General features: G+C 45.1%; 1 pseudogene; it reads right to left on the reverse strand.

Annotated features, from left to right (window-relative positions):
• Positions 1-5214: 5214 nt before the first annotated feature.
• On the reverse strand, positions 5215-5729 carry LOC116855185 (annotated as a pseudogene).
• Positions 5730-18622: the final 12893 nt, after the last annotated feature.

The following is an 18622-nucleotide window of genomic DNA, read 5'->3' on the forward strand; positions in this document are numbered from 1 at the left end:
GGGCTAGTTCCATAATTTGGCTATTGTAGACACTGCTGCTGCAAACATTGAGGGGCATGTATCTCTTTGAATTGGTATTTTTATTTGTGTAAATACCTGGTAGTACAATTGCTGGATTGTAGGGTAGTTCTAGTTTTAATTATTATTATTATTATTTTTTGGTTTTAACATTTTGAGGAACCTCCATACTAATTTCCACGGTGGCTGTACCAGTTTGCTTTCCCACCAACAGTGCAAGAGGGTTTCACTTTCTCCACAGCCTCACCAACACCTGTTGTTTCTTACGTTGTTGATTTTAGGCATTTGACAGGTGTGAGGTGATACTTCATTGTGGGTTTTGATGTGTATTTCCCTGATGCCGAGCGATGTTGAGCATCTTTTCATGTGTCTGTTGGCCATCTGATGTCTTCTTTGGAAAAATGTCTGTTCATGTCATTTGCCCATTTCTTGGATTATTTGTTCTATTGGGTATTGAGTTTTATATTGGATATTCTTTATCAGATATATTGTTTGCAAATATCTTCACCCATCACATAGGCCACCTTTTATTTGCATTAATTGTTACCTTCACTGTGCAGAAGCTTTTTATTTTTATGAAATTCCAATAGTTTATTTTTTATTTTGTTTCCTTGGCTTCAGAAGACGTTACTAGAAGGAAGTTGCTACAGCTGATGTCAAAGAGGTTACTGCCTGTGTTCTCCTCTAGGATTTTTATGGTTTCAGGTCTCACATTTAGGTCTTTCATCCACTTTGAGTTTATTTTTGTATGGTGTCAGAAAGTGGTCCAGTTTCATTCTTCTGCAGGTGCCTGTTGAGTTTTCCCAACACCATTTGATAAAGATTATTTTTCCTACTGGATATTTTCTTCTGCTTTGTCAAAGATTATTTGAACAGACAGATGTGGGTTCATTTCTGGGTTTTCTAGTCTGTTCTATTGATCTATGTGTCTCTTTTGTGCCAGTACCATACTATTTTGATCACTATAGCTTTATAGTATAAGTTGAAGTTCAGAAGTGTGAAGCCTCCCGTGTTTTCTTTTTCAAGACTGCTTTGGTTATTTGGGGTCTTTTGTAGTTCTATATAAATTTTAGGATTGTTTGTTCTCGCTCTGTGAAGAATGCTGTTGGTATTTCGATAGGGATTGCATTAAATATGTAGATTGCTTTGGGGGAGTACAGACAGTTGAACAGTATTTGTCCTTCCAATCCATGAATGTCCTTCCAATTCTTTGTGTCTTCTTCAGTTTCCTTCATCAGTGTTTCATAGTTTTCAGAGCACAGGTCTTTGACTTCTTTGTTGGAGTTTATTCCTAGGTGTCTTAGTGTTTCAGGTGCTGTTGTAAATGTGATCGATTTGTTCATTTCTCTTTCTGCTGCTTCATTATTGGTGTATAGAAATGCAACAGATTTCTGTACCTTGATTTTGTATCCTGTGACTGCACTGAATTCATTTATCAGTTCTAGCAGTTTTAAGATAGAGTCTTATGGGTTTTCTATATATGGTATCATGTCATCTGCAAATAGTGAAAGTTCTACTTTTTCCTTACCTATTGGGATGTCTTTTCTTTTGTTGTCTGATTGCTGAAGCTAGGACTTCCAATACCGTGTTGAATAAAATTGGTGAGAGTGAACATCCTTGTCTTTTTCCTGTTGGAAACTTTCCCTTATAGGAAAGGTTCTCAGTTTTTCTCCATTGAGGATTATGTTGCCTGTGGGTTTGCCATATATGGCCTTTATTATGTTGAGGGATGTCCCCACTAAACCTACTTTGTTGAGGGTTTTTATCATGAATGGATGTTGTTTTTGTCAAATGTTTTTTCTGTGTCTCTTGAAATGATCCTATGGTTCTTATCCTTACTCTTACTGAGGTGATGTATCACAGTCAATTTGTGATGGGTTTGCTCTATTTTGAAGTGTTTTTTTTTCAAGTGTTTCCCCCCGGTTTTCTAATGGATGGTAAGTCTCTTTCTTACTGTTTTGTGGAAGTTCGTGTATTTTGAATTTAGTCATTTGTTGGTTATATGAGTAGAAAATGTCTTCTTACGTATGCTCTTATGTAAACAGCATAGATTTTTCATTTTGACGTTGTTATTCAATTGTACTCATCTTTTTTGGGTATTTTTTTTTTTTAAGAAATTCTTTCAACTTTAAGGTCCTAAAGACAGTCTTTTTTTTTTTTTTTTTTCCCTTCTAAATGTTACTCTGTAAAACTTACCTGGAGATGATTTTTTTGTATAGGGCAAGATAGGGTCCATTTTTTTTCTCCTTAAGGATAGCCAGTTGCCACTAATATGAGGAATCTGAGAAAGAAGACAGAGCAGCATAGGGGAAGGGAGGGAAAAATGAAACAAGATGAAACCAGAGAGGGAGATGAACCATAAGAGACTCTTAATCTCAGGAAACAAACTGAGGGTTGCTGCAGTGGTGGGCGGTGAGAGGGATGGGGTGGCTGGGTGATGGATGGACATTGGGGAGGGTATGTGCTATGGTGAGTGCTGTGAATAATGTAAGACTGATGAATCACACACCTTTATCCCTGAAACAAATAATACATTATATGTTAAAAAAATTGGGAAATTGAATAGAAAAAGAGCAGAGCTCAGAACCTAGAGGAACTCACCCACAGCCCTTAGAAATGTTGAGAAACACAGTGAACTCAAAGGGTTCAGGGGTGCCATGGTTGTATTTCTTATTGTCCCCAAATGCTTCTGAAAGTTCATTTTGAATCCCATTGCTGCTGCCAAATCTGTTAATTAACAAAAATTCGATCAATTGAATTTTAAAGATTTAAAAAGAAAAAAAGTATATCCAGTTGCCCTCATAACATTTATTGAAAAAAGTTCATCCTTTCTCCTCCAGTCTGCCATACTACCTCTGTTATATATAAAAATTCCATATATTCATATATCTATTTCTGATTCCTTTACTCAGTTCCAATGATCTTTGGCTAATGTTGTGTAATTTCACACTGCCTTAATTACCATACTTTTCTGTTAAGTCTTGTTATTTGACAGGGCAAGTCCCTCCAAGCCTTTTTTGATTCAAGAGTTTCTTAGCTATTTGTGGCCCTTCAGAATTCTATATAAGTTTCAGAATTAGCTTGTTACACTCACCTCTTGAAATGATATTTGAGATTGTAATTATTCAGTAAATCAGTTGGGGAAAATTTAACATCATTATATTATTCAGTGTTTCAGTTCACCAACATGGACACTCTCTCTCCCTTTACTGTCTTTACTGTCTCTCATTCGGAGTTCTCTTCAGAAAGATCTTGTATATTTTATTGATTTTCTTCCTGGATACTTCATTTATTTATTTATTTTTTGGGGTTAAAGATTATTTCTTTACTTATTTGAGAGAGAGAGAGAGAATGAGAGAGAGAGCATGAGAGGGAACAAGTCAGAGGGAGAAACAGACTCCCCGCCAAGCAGGGAGCCCAATGTGGGACTCGATCCCGGGACTTCAGGATCATGACCTGAGCTGAAGGTAGTTGCTCAACTAACTGAATCACCCAGGCACCTGTCTCCTTTGATACTTTAAAAAAGATGTTCTTGTAATGGGAGAAGATATTTGCAAATGACATATCAGATAAAGGGCTAGTATCCAAAATCTGTAAAGAGCTTATCAAACTCAACACCCAAAGAACAAATAATCCAATCAAGAAATGGGCAAAGGACATGAACAGACATTTCTGCAAAGAAGACATCCAGATGGCCAATAGACACATGAAAAAGTGCTCCATATCACTCAGCATCAGGGAAATACAAATCAAAACCACAATGAGATACCACCTCACACCAGTCAGAATGGCTAAAATTAGTAGGGGTGCCTGAGTGACTCAGTGGGTAAAAGCCTCTGCCTTCAGCTCAGGTCATGATCCCAGCCAGGGTCCTGGGATCGAGCCCCACACTGGGCTCTCTGCTAGGCAGGGAGCCTGCTTCCTCCTCTCTCTCTGCCTGCCTCTCTGCCTACTTATGATCTCTGTCTGTCAAATAAATAAAATCTTAAAAAAAAAAAGATACAAATGTAGTGATCTGAAGGGGCATATGCACCCAAATGTTTATACCAGCAATATCCACAATAGCCAACTATGGAAAGAACCTAGATGTCTATCAACAGATGAATGGATAAAGAAGATGTGGTATATATATATATACAATGGAATACTATGCAGCCATCAAAAGAAATGAAATCTTGCCATTTGCGATGATGTGGATGGAACTAGAGGGTATTATGCTTAGCGAAATAAGTCAATCGGAGAAAGACAACTATCATATGATCTTCCTGGTATGAGTAAGTGGAGATGCAACATGGGGGATTTGAGGGGTAGGAAAAGAAATAAATGAGACAAGATGGGATCAGGAGGGAGACAAATGATAAGAGACTCTTAATCTCACAAAACAAACAGAGGGTTGCCGGGGAGGGGGGTAGGGAGAGGGTGGTGGGTTTATGGACATTGGGGAGGGTATGTGCTATGGTGAGTGCTGTGAAGTGTGTAAACCTGGAGACTCACAAACCTGTACCCCTGGGGCTAATAATACATTATATATTTATAAAAAAATTAAAACATTAAAAAGAAAAAAAGATGCTCTTGTAGAGGCTCCTGGGCAGCTTGGTCAGTTAAGTGTCGAATCTTGTTTCAGCTCAGGTCATGATCTTGGGGTCATGAGACTGAGCTCCACTCTAGCTCCGTGCTGGGTATAGAGCCTGCTTAAGATTCTCTCTCTCCCTCTGTAGCCCCCTACCCCACCCACATGCACCCTCTCTTCTCTCTTAAAGAAATAAAAAAATACTATTGTAAATGGTGTCTTTTTTTTTAAATTGTTTGTGCTGGTATGTAGAAATATAATTGAAACTGTTTTATTATTTTAATCTAGTAACCTTGCTAAACCCTCATAAATTTTATAATGTATATTATATATTTCTTTAAAATTTTTCCCTTCATAATAATAAAATCTTGTTTCTTTCCTTCAGGTCCTTATACCATCTATTTAATTTCTTGTCCTATTAATCTGGCTAGGACCACAGTGTAAGAGCTGAATGTAAGCAGCAATAGTGGGATCTTTGTCTTTTTCCCTTTCTGAAAGGGAATACTTTTTTTTCTCCTGCCGCAGGCTTATTTGTACAAATAGCACAGGAGGACACCAGCCCCATGCAGACAGAAGCTAAGGGGTTACACCAGTCTTTCTGTCCTCACATTGGCAGATGGAAGCTTCTATGCTAGAGGCTTTGTGGGGGCTTGGGATATTTTGGGAACCTGAGCCACACCAAAGAGGGGCTGGAGCTTGGATTTGAAGCCACAGCCTGGGCTTTGGTTTGAGCTTTGACCTTGGCATTTGTCCAGCAGAGCCTGAGACCTTTGGCAGTGTGGGCATGAGCACATTTCCTGAGCTTTAGGTGAGCAATGTAGGCAAGTCGGTTCAGCTTGTGACTGCAGACCGTTGGGATCTTGGGCTTGACCTCCTTGAGGTTGATGAGGCCCTTGACAGTGTGGGCATGTGCACTCATGGCCTTGGTGTTGTTGGCCTGCATTCTTTCTAGGCCCTTCTTGTTGTGTTTTTTTGTCAAAGCATATGTTCCTCAGGAACTTGGGGTCTACCCCCAGAGAGATTCATATTTTTGTGACTGAGGTTTCTTGATGCCATTTCTGGGCCATTTTCATGACCGGTTATGCATGGTGTGGTTCTTGGACTTGGCCATTTCAGCACCAAATTCCATGGCTGCTAAAGTGCCTTGGACCAGATGAGAAAGAGCTGAAGGGGAACATTTGCAGTGTTTCACTATGAAGAAGGTTTTCATGTCAATTATGAAAGTTTCTGTTTCTGCTTTGCAAAGAAAAAATCATGAATGTGAGTGAATTTAGAATTTTTTTTTCAGTGCTTTCACTACATTTCTTGAAATGCTATTGTTTTTCCTCCTTTAATCTGATATTGTAATAAATTACACCAATCATTTTTTCCTAATGTTCAATCAGCTTTGCATTTCTAGGATTAATCCTACTTCATCATAATGCACTATTCTCTTTCTAAGCTGCTGGATTCATTTAACTAATACTTTATTTAGGATTTTCGTACCTATATTGTTAGTAAACGAGGCTAATAATTTTCCGTTTCTTGAATTGATCTGGTTGGGTTTTCATTTGAAAGAGTTATTCCAGCATCACAAAATGAGTTGGGAATTATTTTGCTTTCTTTGTATCCTTTGGATGTATTTGTGTAAATTGGTGTTCTATCGCCCTTCAGTGTTTTTTTTTTTTTATTTTATTTTTTTTCAGTGTTCCAGAATTCATTGTTTATGCACCACACCCAATGCTCCATGCAATACATGCCCTCCTTAATACCTACCATCAGGCCCTCCCAACCCCCCATCCACCCTCCCCTCCAAAACCCTCAGTTTGTTTCTCAGAGTCCACAGTCTCTCATGGTTCGTCTCCCCCTCCGATTTCCCCCAACTCACTTCTCCTCTCCATCTCCCAATGTCTTCTGTGTTATTCCTTATGCAATTCAATGTTTGTTAGCATTCATTAGCGACACCTTCTGGGCCTGGAAGTTTTGAAATGTTTAAAGATGTTGAGGTAATGGTAGTTTCACTTAGAGTTGTACGAAATAATAGAGTGGTCCGTGTACTCTTGGTCCAGCTTGCTCCAAATGTAATATTTGCAAAACCACAGTGCAAAACCACAACCAGGGGACTAACACTGATACAATCAAGACACTGTATTTCCATCACCACAAGGATTGCATGTGGTCCTTTTAATACTGCTCCCAGCTTCCTTCCACCCTTGAACACTCTTCCAATCTTTGTGACTGCTTATCTCTTCTCCATTTTTATAATTTTGCCATTTCAGGAATGTTATGAGTGGAATCATATAGATGGTTGTCCATCTTTTGGTATTGACCTTTGGCACTCAGCCAAAGGAGACTCATAATAATCCTCTGGAGACTCATTCAGAGTTGTTGCATGTGTCGGTAGTGTTTTCGTCTATGCTGCTGAGCCGAGTTCGCCAGTGTTGACATAATGTACTACAGTTGGTTGAATTGTTCACCTGTTTAGGAGCCTCTGAGCTACTTCCAGTTTTGGGCTGTTTTGAATAAAGCTGCTATGAGCTTTGGTAAATGTGTTTTTGTGTGAAGATAAGTCTTCATTTCTGTGGGATAAATGCCCAGGAGTGTAATCATTGGGTCCTATAGTAGCACATGCTGATTTTAAAAAGCCAAAATGCTCAGTTGTTTTCTGGAGTTGCTTCCCCACCTGACATCTCCCTCCAGTGTGTGAGTGATCGAGTGTTGCCACAGCCCTGGGACCATTTGTTGTCTCTAGTTCTTACTTTAGCAGAGTGGGATTTTAGTGATCCCCAAAGACCTATCATGATGTTTCATTTTGGTTTCCATTTGTACTTCCCTTTTGGCTAATGATGCCCATCTTTTCATGTGCTTATTTCTTATCTGTATTTCCTCTTTGGTGAAAGATGTTAGAATTTTAGAATTCATGTCCTTTGTGCATTTTCCCAATTGCATTGCTTGCTAGTTTAATATTGACTTTGGGTGTTCCTGTATTCTAGATGCTAGTCTTTTGTTGGATGGATGGTTTGCAAGTGTTTTCCTCCTATCGCTTTTCATTCTTTTTAAAATTTTTTTAATTAACAATTTTATTGAGGCATGAATAGCATAAGTAAGTTGTACTTATTTAAAGTACAACTTTTTTATTTCTTTTCAGCGTAACAGAATTCATTTTTTTTTTTAAAGATTTTATTTATTTGACAGAGAAAGGGAGCAAGCAGGGGCAGAGGCAGGCAGAGGGAGATGGAGAAGCAGACTCCCCTGCTGAGTAGAGAGCCTGATGGGGGCTCCATTCCAGGACCCTGAGACCATGACCTGAGCTGAAGGCAGAGGCTTAACCCACTGAGCCACCCAGGCACCCCAAGAAGGTGTTCTCTTAAAAAAATTTTTTTCTCCTCTATGTTTAATGATCAAACAGTTTGGGGTCCTCGGATCCTCCATAAGCAGGGAGGGAGGGCTGACCCTTGTTTCTGAGCTAGGAGCCCCTGAGGTGCTTCTCAGTAATGCTATTACCTGCCCATCTATGGGAGGGTGTGGTTTCCGTCCTCCTGCCTCGTGCTTTTGCTGTTTTTATTTTGTTAGTATGGTAAACTACATTGATTTTTAAATGTGAATCCAATCTTGCAGTTTAGGATAAATCCTACTTGATCATGATGTATTACTTTATTTGTATATTATTGGATTAGAATTGTTAAGATTTTGCTGAGGATATTTGTATCTATGATCTTGTTCTCAAAAGATGATTGTATGAGTGCATGCGTGTATGTGTGTGTGTGTGTGTGTGTGTGTGTGTGTATTTTCTTTGTAATATTTTCTTGTCTGATTGGTATCTAGATAATGCTTATCTCATAGAATCAGCTTGGAAGTGTTCCCCCCGATTTCTCTGGAAGAATTTTTATAGGGCTTTATAGAATTTATACCATTTCTTAAATATTTGGCAGAATGTACCAATGAGACCATCTGGCCTAGAATTTTCTTTGTAGAAGATTTCAATTTGTGAATTTATTTTCTTCACTAGGTGTAGAGCTTTACAGGTAGCCTATTTCTTCTTAAGTGAACTTTGGTCACTTGTTCTTGTCAATTCTGAGACTCTGAAGACATAAATGTGAGTTTATATCAATATATCTGTTAGGTCCCCCAATAATGGGTCCGTGATCAAAGGAGCGAGACTGATACAAAGCGAAGGTCAAGCAAAGCTTTTTTTCACGCCAAGCATCGAGAATCAAACAGACCAGTCGGGGCCGTCTCTTACAAAGAGGCGACCCTCTCCCTGCCTTACCGACTAACTTTTAAGGGGCAAGGGCCATGTGGTTGGGCCTGGCCACACACAGGGGGCCAATGAGATTGCAACACACAGAGAAAGCTGCATAGTCATGCTAGGTCACACATAAATGACCAATTGAATCACAGTTTACCCTATAGTAGATACTTGAACTAGCCTATCACCTTGGTTAGAATTGGCGCCCAAAAGGTGCCCAAAAGGGCCCAAAAGGCGGGGCCCACACTCCTTGGTAGCTAGGGAGACAGTATGCGCCCCCCACTGATTGGTTGTCTCCACCTGGCCTGACCTGCCCTTGTATTTGGGCTTTGTTACCTGGGACTGGTTTCCCAGACTTGCTTTTAAGTAAGCCCCCTGTGTGGGGGGGAAGGGTCAGTTTAAGTTTTACTGCATAAACAACAAAATCACTGTTTAACGGGATGGGATTGCTCTGGCTAAATTGGCGCTTACATTTCCAATATGTATTTAAATTATAGAGTTCTCTGTGAAGTTTTTTTGAGATAGTAGTTTATCTCTTTTCTTGTGTGTTAACATAAATCCTGTGGAAGGTTTTTTCTTTTTTCTTTTTTCTTTTTTAAAGATTTATATATTGGGGCACCTGGGTGGCTCATTCATTAAGCGTCTGCCTTCAGCTCAGGTCATGATCTCAGGGTCCTGGGATCAAGCCCTGCGTTAGGCTCCCTGCTCAGCGGGAAGCCTGCTTCTCCCTCTCCCACTCCCTCTGCTTTCCTGTCTCTCTTTGTGTCTCTCTCTGTCAAATAAATAGAATCTTTAAAAAAAAAAGATTTATTTATTTATTTTAGAAAGAGAGAGAGCACGAGTGGGAAGCGCAGAGGGAGAGGGAGAGAGAATCTCAAACAGAGTCCACCTTGAGTGGAGTCCGACATGGGTTGAATCTCATGACCCTGAGGTCACCATCTGAGCTGAAACCAAGAGTCCAATGTCCAACTGACTCTGCCACCCAGTGGTCCCCTTGTGGAAGTTTCTAATGTTGCTCATTGATATTATGCTTTTTATTTTTCTTCCTCAAAGATTTTATGTATTTACCTGACAGAGAGGGCACAAGCAGGGGGAGCAGGAAGCCGAAGGAGAAGCAGGCTCCCTGCTGAGCAGGCAGCCCAACGCTGGGCTTGATCCAACGACTGAGCCACCCAGGCGCCCCCCTGATGTTATGCTTTGAGCTGCACGTGGGTGTGTGAGGGACTGAACTTCCTGACCCGTGTGCTTGGGTATAGTTCAGACCAGTGACTTGTAAGCAGAAATAGTGTATTTTCACTTCCACACTAGATTACTTAATGGATGATTCTGGCATCAGTTCTCTTTTCCCAGCCTCAGCATTTGTGGAAATGTATCAAGACAGAGTTTTTTTTTTAATCAGCTTTGGTCCTTTGGAACCTATAACAAACAGAGCATTCTGACAACCTCTCCTTGGAATGTACGGCACGTGCAATAAATAAATCTTGTTGTTTGAGGCCACTGAGGGTGTGAAGTTGATTGCTATTGCAGCAAAATCTCCTTTCCTGATGGGTACCATTTCCTATTAGCTTTATCCTGCTAAATACGTGAGAGAGCTTCAGAATAACGTACAAATACTAGTAACAAGAATATACCATTATTATAATATAGTACCTATACCACTCTAATAATACCATTAGTAATAAATTACTGAGTGAGGCTTAATATTTTTTTGCAATTCTTTTAGCTCTTAGTATGACCTGCTCCTACTAAGGATGAGCAACATATGGTATCTTGAAATATCTGAGTATCTGAGTATATCTGAATAAAATGAAATATCTGAATATCTGAGTATCTTGAAATGATCATTTTCCTTTTGTTTTTAAAGATTTATTTATTTGAGAGAGAGAGCGAGCACGAGCAGGGAGGAGGGGCAGCAGGCAGAGGGAGAAGCCGGCTTCCCAGTGAGCAGGGAGCTGGATGTGCCGCTGGATCCCAGGACCCTGGGATCAAGATCTGAGCCTAAGGCAGATGCTTGACTGAGCCACCCAGGTGCCTGATCATTTTCTTTTGTGATGATGTCCCCCGTTTTATATATTGCTGAGACATCTTTAAACTGAATTTGAGGCTTAAGGTTTTTTTTTTTTTTTTAAGATTTATTACTTATGAGAGAAAGGGAGTGGGGGTAGGGGCAGAGGGAGGGAGGGAGAGAGAGAGAGAGAGAGAGAGAGAGAATCAGGAGACTCCTGGCTGAGCGCAGAGCCCCACACGGAGGCTTGATCTCATGACCCTGAGATTATGACCTGAGCTGGAATCAGGAGTTGGACCCTTAACCAACGAGCCATGCAGGCGGTGGGTGGGTTAAGGTTTTTCTGAGTCACGTGGGTGCTTTGAGTGTGGTCTGCAGATGGGATTCCTAGCTCTCAGCCATCCCCTCCCCCAAGGCAGCTTTCCTCCCAGCTCCCTGAGGTTGGGGGTCAACTAGTAGACTTGTAGTTCATCCTTCACCCAGGATGTAGTTCTTTGAGGCCCCAGCCCCCTGGGGGAGTGGGGAGTGGGGATTCTGTCAGAACCCCATCTCCAGTAGGTCCTGCCCACGCCCCTACGAGACTGTGGGCTGAAAAGCCAGCCCTGACCCGGAGAGACGAGCACTGCCCGGGCACTCCCCCATCCCCCAAAGCTGGCGGCCACCCGGCCCTGCTCCCACAGTGGCTTCTCACTCTCTTCCCACCTTCTCGCTGTTCAAGAAGCTGTTCTCTCTCTCTTTTTATTTTTTCAATATTTATTTATTTGACAGAGATCACAAGTAGGCAGAGCAACAGGCAGAGAAAGAGGGGTAAGCAGGCTCCCTGCGGAGCAGAGAGCCTGATGCGGGGCTCGATCCCAGGACTCTGAGATCAGGACCTGAGCCGAAGGCATAGGCTTAACCCACTGAGCCACCCAGGCACCCCAAGAAGGTGTTCTCTTAAAAAAAATGTTTTTTTTCTCCTCTAATGGCCAAACAGTTTGGGGTCCTTGGATCCTCCGAAAGCGGGGAGGGAGGGCTGACCCTTGTTTCTGATCTAGGAGCCCCTGAGGCGCTTCTCAGTGATGCCATCACCTCCCCATTCGAGGGAGGGTGCTGTTTCCATCCTCCTGCCCCATGGGAAGGAGTGGGCGGGCTCCTGGGAGACCAGAGTCTCCCTTACACGCCTGGAGTCCTGGTCTTCCTAGGCCTGGCCTGTCCCCTAGGGAGCGAGAGGGGAGGGGAGGCCGCCCCCTCCCTCTGGCTGTTCGCCTCCCGCATGGGCGTCACAGTGAGACTCTTCTCCATATAGAAGGGGGCACTCACCTGTACGCACGTAATACAGAAGTAGACATTTTAGAAAATACAAACAAACCCATCTGTAGAAAAACCCAGGTCTGCTTATGATCCCAGAATTCAGGGATGAACGCCGGACCTGTTTCCCCTCCCTAGCTCTTCTTTTACAAAAATGTGGGTATCCAGCGGGCGTTTTCCTCTATCCCCAAGCAGTGTCAGTGTGGTTCCCTGGAGGTGTGAACAGGTGCTGATGGAGATCGCCCTGGGGATTTTTGAAAGCTTGATCAGTGTGAGCACAGGGCTGTGGTTCCATTTGGAGTTTCCCTGGGCTCTCTGTGAGTCAGACTCTCTTTTTTTCCCCAGGGATGCAGAAAGTCTCCCTGTTGTGGGTCCTGGGTGGGGGTGTTCCCCCGCTGCATACAGTGTGGGTCCTGTCGGTGGTTACTTGGCATCTCTTCTTCCCGGGCTGCTCACTGATGCCCATCATCTCTTGTCTGGAACCTGCATGTGATTTGGGCACAAAGCTCTGCCTTGGGAAGGTGAGCTCTGGTGGCCAGTGGCCCTAGAGAAGTGGGAGCTAAGGAAACAAATGCATTTTTTTGGGCAGATTAGAGGAAAACTTTGTGCACATAAGGCAATAACCATCTAGACCTAATAATGCAGTGTACTGTTTATTGCATAAATAACGTTTATTTTTACAACTTCGCTAAGAATTTTAGATGCACGTGAAGCCAGGTGTGGCTAAGAGGCTTGTGGCTCTGGGATGCTCCACTAGCTAGCCTCCAGTTTTCTCTCATGGCCCACCAGCCTCTGCATGTTGGGGTATTGGGACCCAAACCTGCCCTAGTCTTCCTTCTCAGCCCCCCTGGGGCCTGACTATGCCTTACTTCTCAGATCCCTCTCTCGTAGGGATGCTCCCCTTCCTCCCAGAAGCCCGTTGCCCAGCCTCTTCTAGGTGTGCGCCCCCCCCCAACTTTGTGCAGTCCCAGCTTGTTTGGACACCACACTTGTCTCTTGCTCCTGTAGCCCCTTGCAAGAGCTCCTCTCTGGTGCTCAGAATCCTAACACTCTGTGTTCATAGGAAATGATCCAGATCGTGGCCCTGTGTCAGCCACTGCCTGCCTCCTCTAGGGGGATCTGCCTTCTCTTTCTTGGCTCGAACAGCCCTTGGTGACGCCCTGTGGACACCTTCCCCTGGAGCAGAGTGATCCCAGCTTTGGACATCTGGGTCCTAGACGTGCGGTCACTGCTGGGCAGCATCTCTCTTTCCCTCTTCCACTTAGCATGGATGCTCGGAGTGCCCAGGGCCCTGGTTGCAAGGTAGTCTCCATCGCCCAAAGGATGCTCTCTACCTCCATAACCACACAGTGACCCGGCATGACGCCCCTTCACCTCGGCCTCCCTTTGTGGGACTGTCCACCATGTGCCGCTGGCACTCCTGCTCTTCTCTCCCGGGTCAGGTCTTTGTTCCCGTTCCTGTCGGCAGGCAGACTCTCAGCCCGCTGCTCCTCCCTCTGGCCTCCCACTTCACTGCATCCGGAAAGCCTTGCCAGGCCATGCCCCTTGCATGTCCCCTCATGGATCCTGTGGGCCACTGGTTCTTCTTGGGCCTGTTTGGTTCCTGTAGACTGTGGGCTCCATGTGTGCAGGCCCAGCGTTCAGAGATAGTTTTTGGAAAATAGTCGTTGAATGAGAGAGTGACCGCAAGGTGAAGGCCGTGAAGGTGAGCTGGTTGTGGGCAGAGCCGAGGAGTCCGTCCTCCTCGGAGGCCTCCCCTGCCTGGATGCATGGGGCTCAGCCCACACATTGTGTATCTCTGACTGGCCTCTTTTCAGCCTGCTTAGGAGGGAATGGGTGGATGAGACGTCTGCCACCTGCCTGGGGTGGGTCCTATTGCAGGCTTCTCCTGGCTGCCTGCGCCCCACCCCCCCATTCCAACTCCAGCCGTGGCTGTCCTGGGGCTTGTAGCTGAAAGGAGGTCACCAGAGTGTATGTGGTGAGGAGCTCGGCCTCTGGGGGCAGGGAGAAGCTGACCACTGCTGTCTGGTTTCTGCCCAGAGTTTGTTTGTTTGTTTGTTTGTTTTCCCTGCACAGAGCTTTTAATCATGTGCATTTCCTCTTGTCTGAGGGGACCAGGCGGACCCCAGATCTTGAGGGCTAGTCTGGGCACCTTGCTTCCCCAAGGTGTGAGTTAAAGCGGAGCAAAGTCCCTTCCGTGCGGGGACTGTGGCACCTGGCGGTGTAGCGGGGGTGGGGGGTAGTGAGGCTGGAGCCGCGCTTGGAACTTGGATGGTGTGGGGACTGCGCGTGGCAGTTTCATGGTTAAGAGCACGTGTCTTGGCTGTGGAGACATGAATCTGAATCTGGCTCTGGTGGTCTTTCATGTCCTCTTCACTCGACTGGAGATCATACCAACATCTGCCTTGTGCGGATGATGTTAAGCTTTGAAACTGGTTCTTACTACCTGTTTATCATGGCGCCTGGCATGTAGCCGGTCATGCCTCCAAGATAGAGGAGGAGCAACCTCTTGTTTTTGTCAGTGTGATGATTAATTTTCTGTGTCAACTTGGCTGGATGGTGGTGCCCAGAGAGATATTTAGTTAAACAACCTCTTGTAGGTGCTCCTGTGAAAGGAATTTGTCAGGGAGATTAACACTTAAATCAGTAGACTTGGACTGAAGAAGATACCTTCTGTAGTGTGGGTGGACCTCATCAAATCAGTGGAAGGCCTTAAGGAAAAAAAAAAAAAAAGACCTCCTCAGAAGAATATAACCAAACAAATTGGCTTTGGACTCCAACTCCAGCCCTTCCCTGGGTCTCCAGCTACCAGCCTCCCCTGTGGATCTGGGACTTGCCGTCTATCACAATTGCAGGAACAAATTCCTTAAAATAAATCTCCCTCTCCCTCTTCCCCCCCACCCCCACATACACCCATTGGTTCTATTTCCTGAACCTGACCTGACAGCCATGGTGCAGGGGATCTAAAGCTGACCAAGGGGAAGCACTGTGCTTCGTGTCGCCCTCGAGGCCCCACGGCTCTCCCAGGGCTCACACCCAGTAGGAGCTCCACGCTGGTACCTTGGTGATAACGATGACTGAGCACTTGATGCACTCTGTGTCCTAGCTGGCAAGTCCGCCCCGACCAGAATGAAGAGGGACTGGAGTCCAGCCTGGGTTGGTGCCTGTGGCAAATTGCAAATGTCCACCAGAGCAGGTGAAGAGAAGTTCAGAACCAGACGTTTTGGTTGTACATGTTGGGGGCTGAAACTTCAACATGGGGGAAGGGACTTCTCTGTGCAGGTGCCTGCCTTTGTCCACAGCCCTTAGGAGCAGGCCAGTGAGAGGCCACTCCCCTTGGCCCTTCGAGAACCTGCAAGGTGGTGGAGAATGGGGAGAAGGGCTTGCGTGGTCCTGCCTTTATCCCTTCTCGCTTCCCTAACAGCCCACAGACTGGCACAAACAGAAGGTCAGTTTTCTCAAGTTTTATTGTAAAATCCTCAGAAAAAGGGCATTTACAATGACAATACTTCATGATAATCTGTGAGTTGTCTTCATATCAAGTGGTACTGTGGTTACACGGTGTGTTTAATACGGTGCAATACGTCAAAGTAAACACAAACTTATTTCATATGCCACATACAGTTACTGTGTTGGTACAAATTTCTACTAAAGTTGATGTATTAAAAATAATTTATATATATTTTATAAATAAGGAAAAATTCACATGTGTAGTAATTACAGGAGGCCTTTTGAGAAATACTGGTGATTACAGAAAATATATTTTGGTGTCTACACAACAGCTCAAAATAATGTATCTGCCTTGAAATAAGAGATCTGAAAGTTTTCTGAGGTGGGGGAGGATGAGAATCTTCATGGGACAAAGGGTGTGCCTGTGACTTCCTATCTTGAGGGCTGTTCAGCTACACTAGAGTGTGAAACAGCATGTGTGTGATCACTCCAGCCACACACCATGCCCACTTTTGTTCCAAGATCATTTCGCATGGCCTTCAGAGAGTGCAAGCAGAGGGGAGAACAGTGGGTTGTGATAGGGCCAGGCCAGGAAGAGGGGGTAACCAGCCACAGGAGCCAGCCTGGGTGTGCCGTGGGGTCTGGGGTGACAGCTTATGGACCTGTTATCCCACACCTGTCTGAAGCAGCTTAAGTAGCAGGGGACCAACAACTCTTAAACTGATGGCAGATGTCACCCTGGGCAGTGGACAAAGGATGAGATTTTGAGAATTTTCTCATTGGAGAGCACTCAGGCCCCATGATCAGCCAAGACAGGTTGCCCTGCCTCGGAAACGGAGTTCTGATCTTGAAGAGCATATCCCTAAAGGGCAGCATTTTCCGATCCTGCCATGGTGACGTGTGGCGAGGTCGCCTGCTGGGCGTGGGGGCCAGTCAATCGTTATTGCTTTGTGGAGTGCAGGCTAAGCCTTCTAGAGCCCTCTGGGGTGTGGCCCATGTTCTCTAGGGCCGTAGAGGAAAGAGATGGTTCCATATTAGTTAAGACGTGCTTGGAAAGAGGGGTGTGTGAATGGTAGGTTTGTCCAAGAATAGTGACAGAAAGTACATGGTCAACACTCTGGTGCTGGCTCCAGGAACCTTGCAGTCAGCGTTGGAAGCCAGTCTCTGCTTTCCCCATACTTTGCGTGATTTCACACATTGTGTTTGGGTAAATCCCCATTGCTGTCCACAGCTCCAAAGAAGGTGTGAGAACGTGCTTGCGGGGCTCCTGGTGTCAGCGGGGTGGCTGGTGCCTGAAGTATGCAGGCTCCCAGAAGATGCACAAGTTCTCAAGTAACCTTAGGTAGTCTGGTGGAGACCAGAGCAGGAAGTGGCTTGCACTCCATCAGGGATTTGGGGTCTGTGGTCAGACCTCAAGCATAGGCACTGTCTGTTTTCTTCTTTGAATCTTCTAAGCCTCTCTGTTCTATAATCTTGACGATTTTGAAGAGAAACCATGACAGCTAATGACTTTGTTGAACAAAACTGCTCTGCCTACATGCTAGTCTGGGAGCAAATAGTAGCATCTGGCCCTGTGAGGGACTTCTTACTTGGACTTGAAAGCAAGGTAGCAGCATGGGGCAAAGGCCATTGGGGGAGCTGGTATGACAGTAGGTCAGTTGCTCCTCAAATTGTAAAAGCTGTGGCACGACTGATGCACAGGAGGCCCGAGGCATGGGGTAGGGGGATCCAGCAAGGCAGAGAATAAACTGGAAATGAGGAAGGTGTAGTTCGGGTCTTCTAAGGGATAAAGCTTGGGTGAGTCATCACCGTCTGTATTCCTGTCTGACAGTTTCTGTTTGACAATAATTCACTTCCCTGACACCTGGGAGTTTGCTCTGGTCTTGATCACCTCGCTTGGAAAGGCTGCAAGGTAGGGCACGGGGGTCACGATTCTGGGCAGCAAAGGGCTGTGTCCCAGTGGGTTCTGATCGCACTTGGAGAAGGATCTGGGGTTCTGGGTGGGGGAGGAGAGCATGGTTGTCAGCATATGTCACAGTTGGTCTTCAGGATGGGGGGTGGGTGGGAGGACAGCTTCCAGAGGAGCTGGGTGCAGGGAGGAGAAGGTGAGGTAGACCGGTAGGTGCATGGGAGGGAGTGAGATGTGGCATCAGCAACCTGGAGCCTTCCCAGTGGAAAGGAGGACCCGAGACAGAGTTGTGAGATTGGTGATGAAGATGGTTCAGCGTCCGTTGTATGTGAGTGAAACACACAGTGAGAAATGAATGGGTGACGTCATAAGCCCCTGGTAGAAAAATATATCCAGAGTGGATCTGTTGCATGTCTCCATTCTGGATTCTCCTTTAGTTCACAGGTTACTGGTCAACAGAAAAGAAGTTGTGGCCACACAAAGCCCACTTCCGGCTGCTCTCCTAAATGAAATCTCAGCAGTTAGACTGCCTAGGGCAGCAGGAGGCTCTCTGTGTTCCTTGGGGTTGAGAGCTATCCTCGGGGCCCTTCCTGGAACTGGGAGTCCCTTCCTGCACAGAGGAGCAGGAAGGAAAGGAAATGGCTGGGGTCTGGTGGGGCGGGGCGGGGACTGAGCTGCTGTCTCTGCTCACGATGCCTTGAGATTCAGGTTCCTGTAGCTTGGTATTAGCGCTTGGCCCCAGCCCGACTTCATGGGGGCACTTCCAGGTTCTTCCAGCAGTTCTGGGAAGGTAGTGGGATCCTTAAATGCCTGGGAGACCTTGGGAAGAAGACTGGGCCAGCCCCAAGCAGGTTGCTGGGGCGGAGAGGGTGGCATTTACAAGGCGTGTACTCCACACCCAGGCTTCCTGCATGGGGAGTCCATGCAGTTGCCTGGAAGCCGACGAATCCCTCTTCCTACCAGCCTTCTGTGCAAGGCTGGGTGGGCTTTGTGGACCCAGAGCTCCCATGCAGGGTTCTGCTCACGTGGGCAGGAGCACGTGTACCTCCGTTTCAAATCTTTAATATCAGCAAAGGTGTAGGTGATATGTGAGTTACAAAAAAAAATACTGTTGAATTTTTGTGAAATCAGTTTTATTTCAAAATTGAGTAA

This window comes from Lontra canadensis, unplaced genomic scaffold (genome assembly GCF_010015895.1).
Source record: "Lontra canadensis isolate GAN:19392208 unplaced genomic scaffold, GSC_riverotter_1.0 scaffold99, whole genome shotgun sequence".
In the NCBI taxonomy this organism is placed as follows: domain Eukaryota; kingdom Metazoa; phylum Chordata; class Mammalia; order Carnivora; family Mustelidae; genus Lontra; species Lontra canadensis.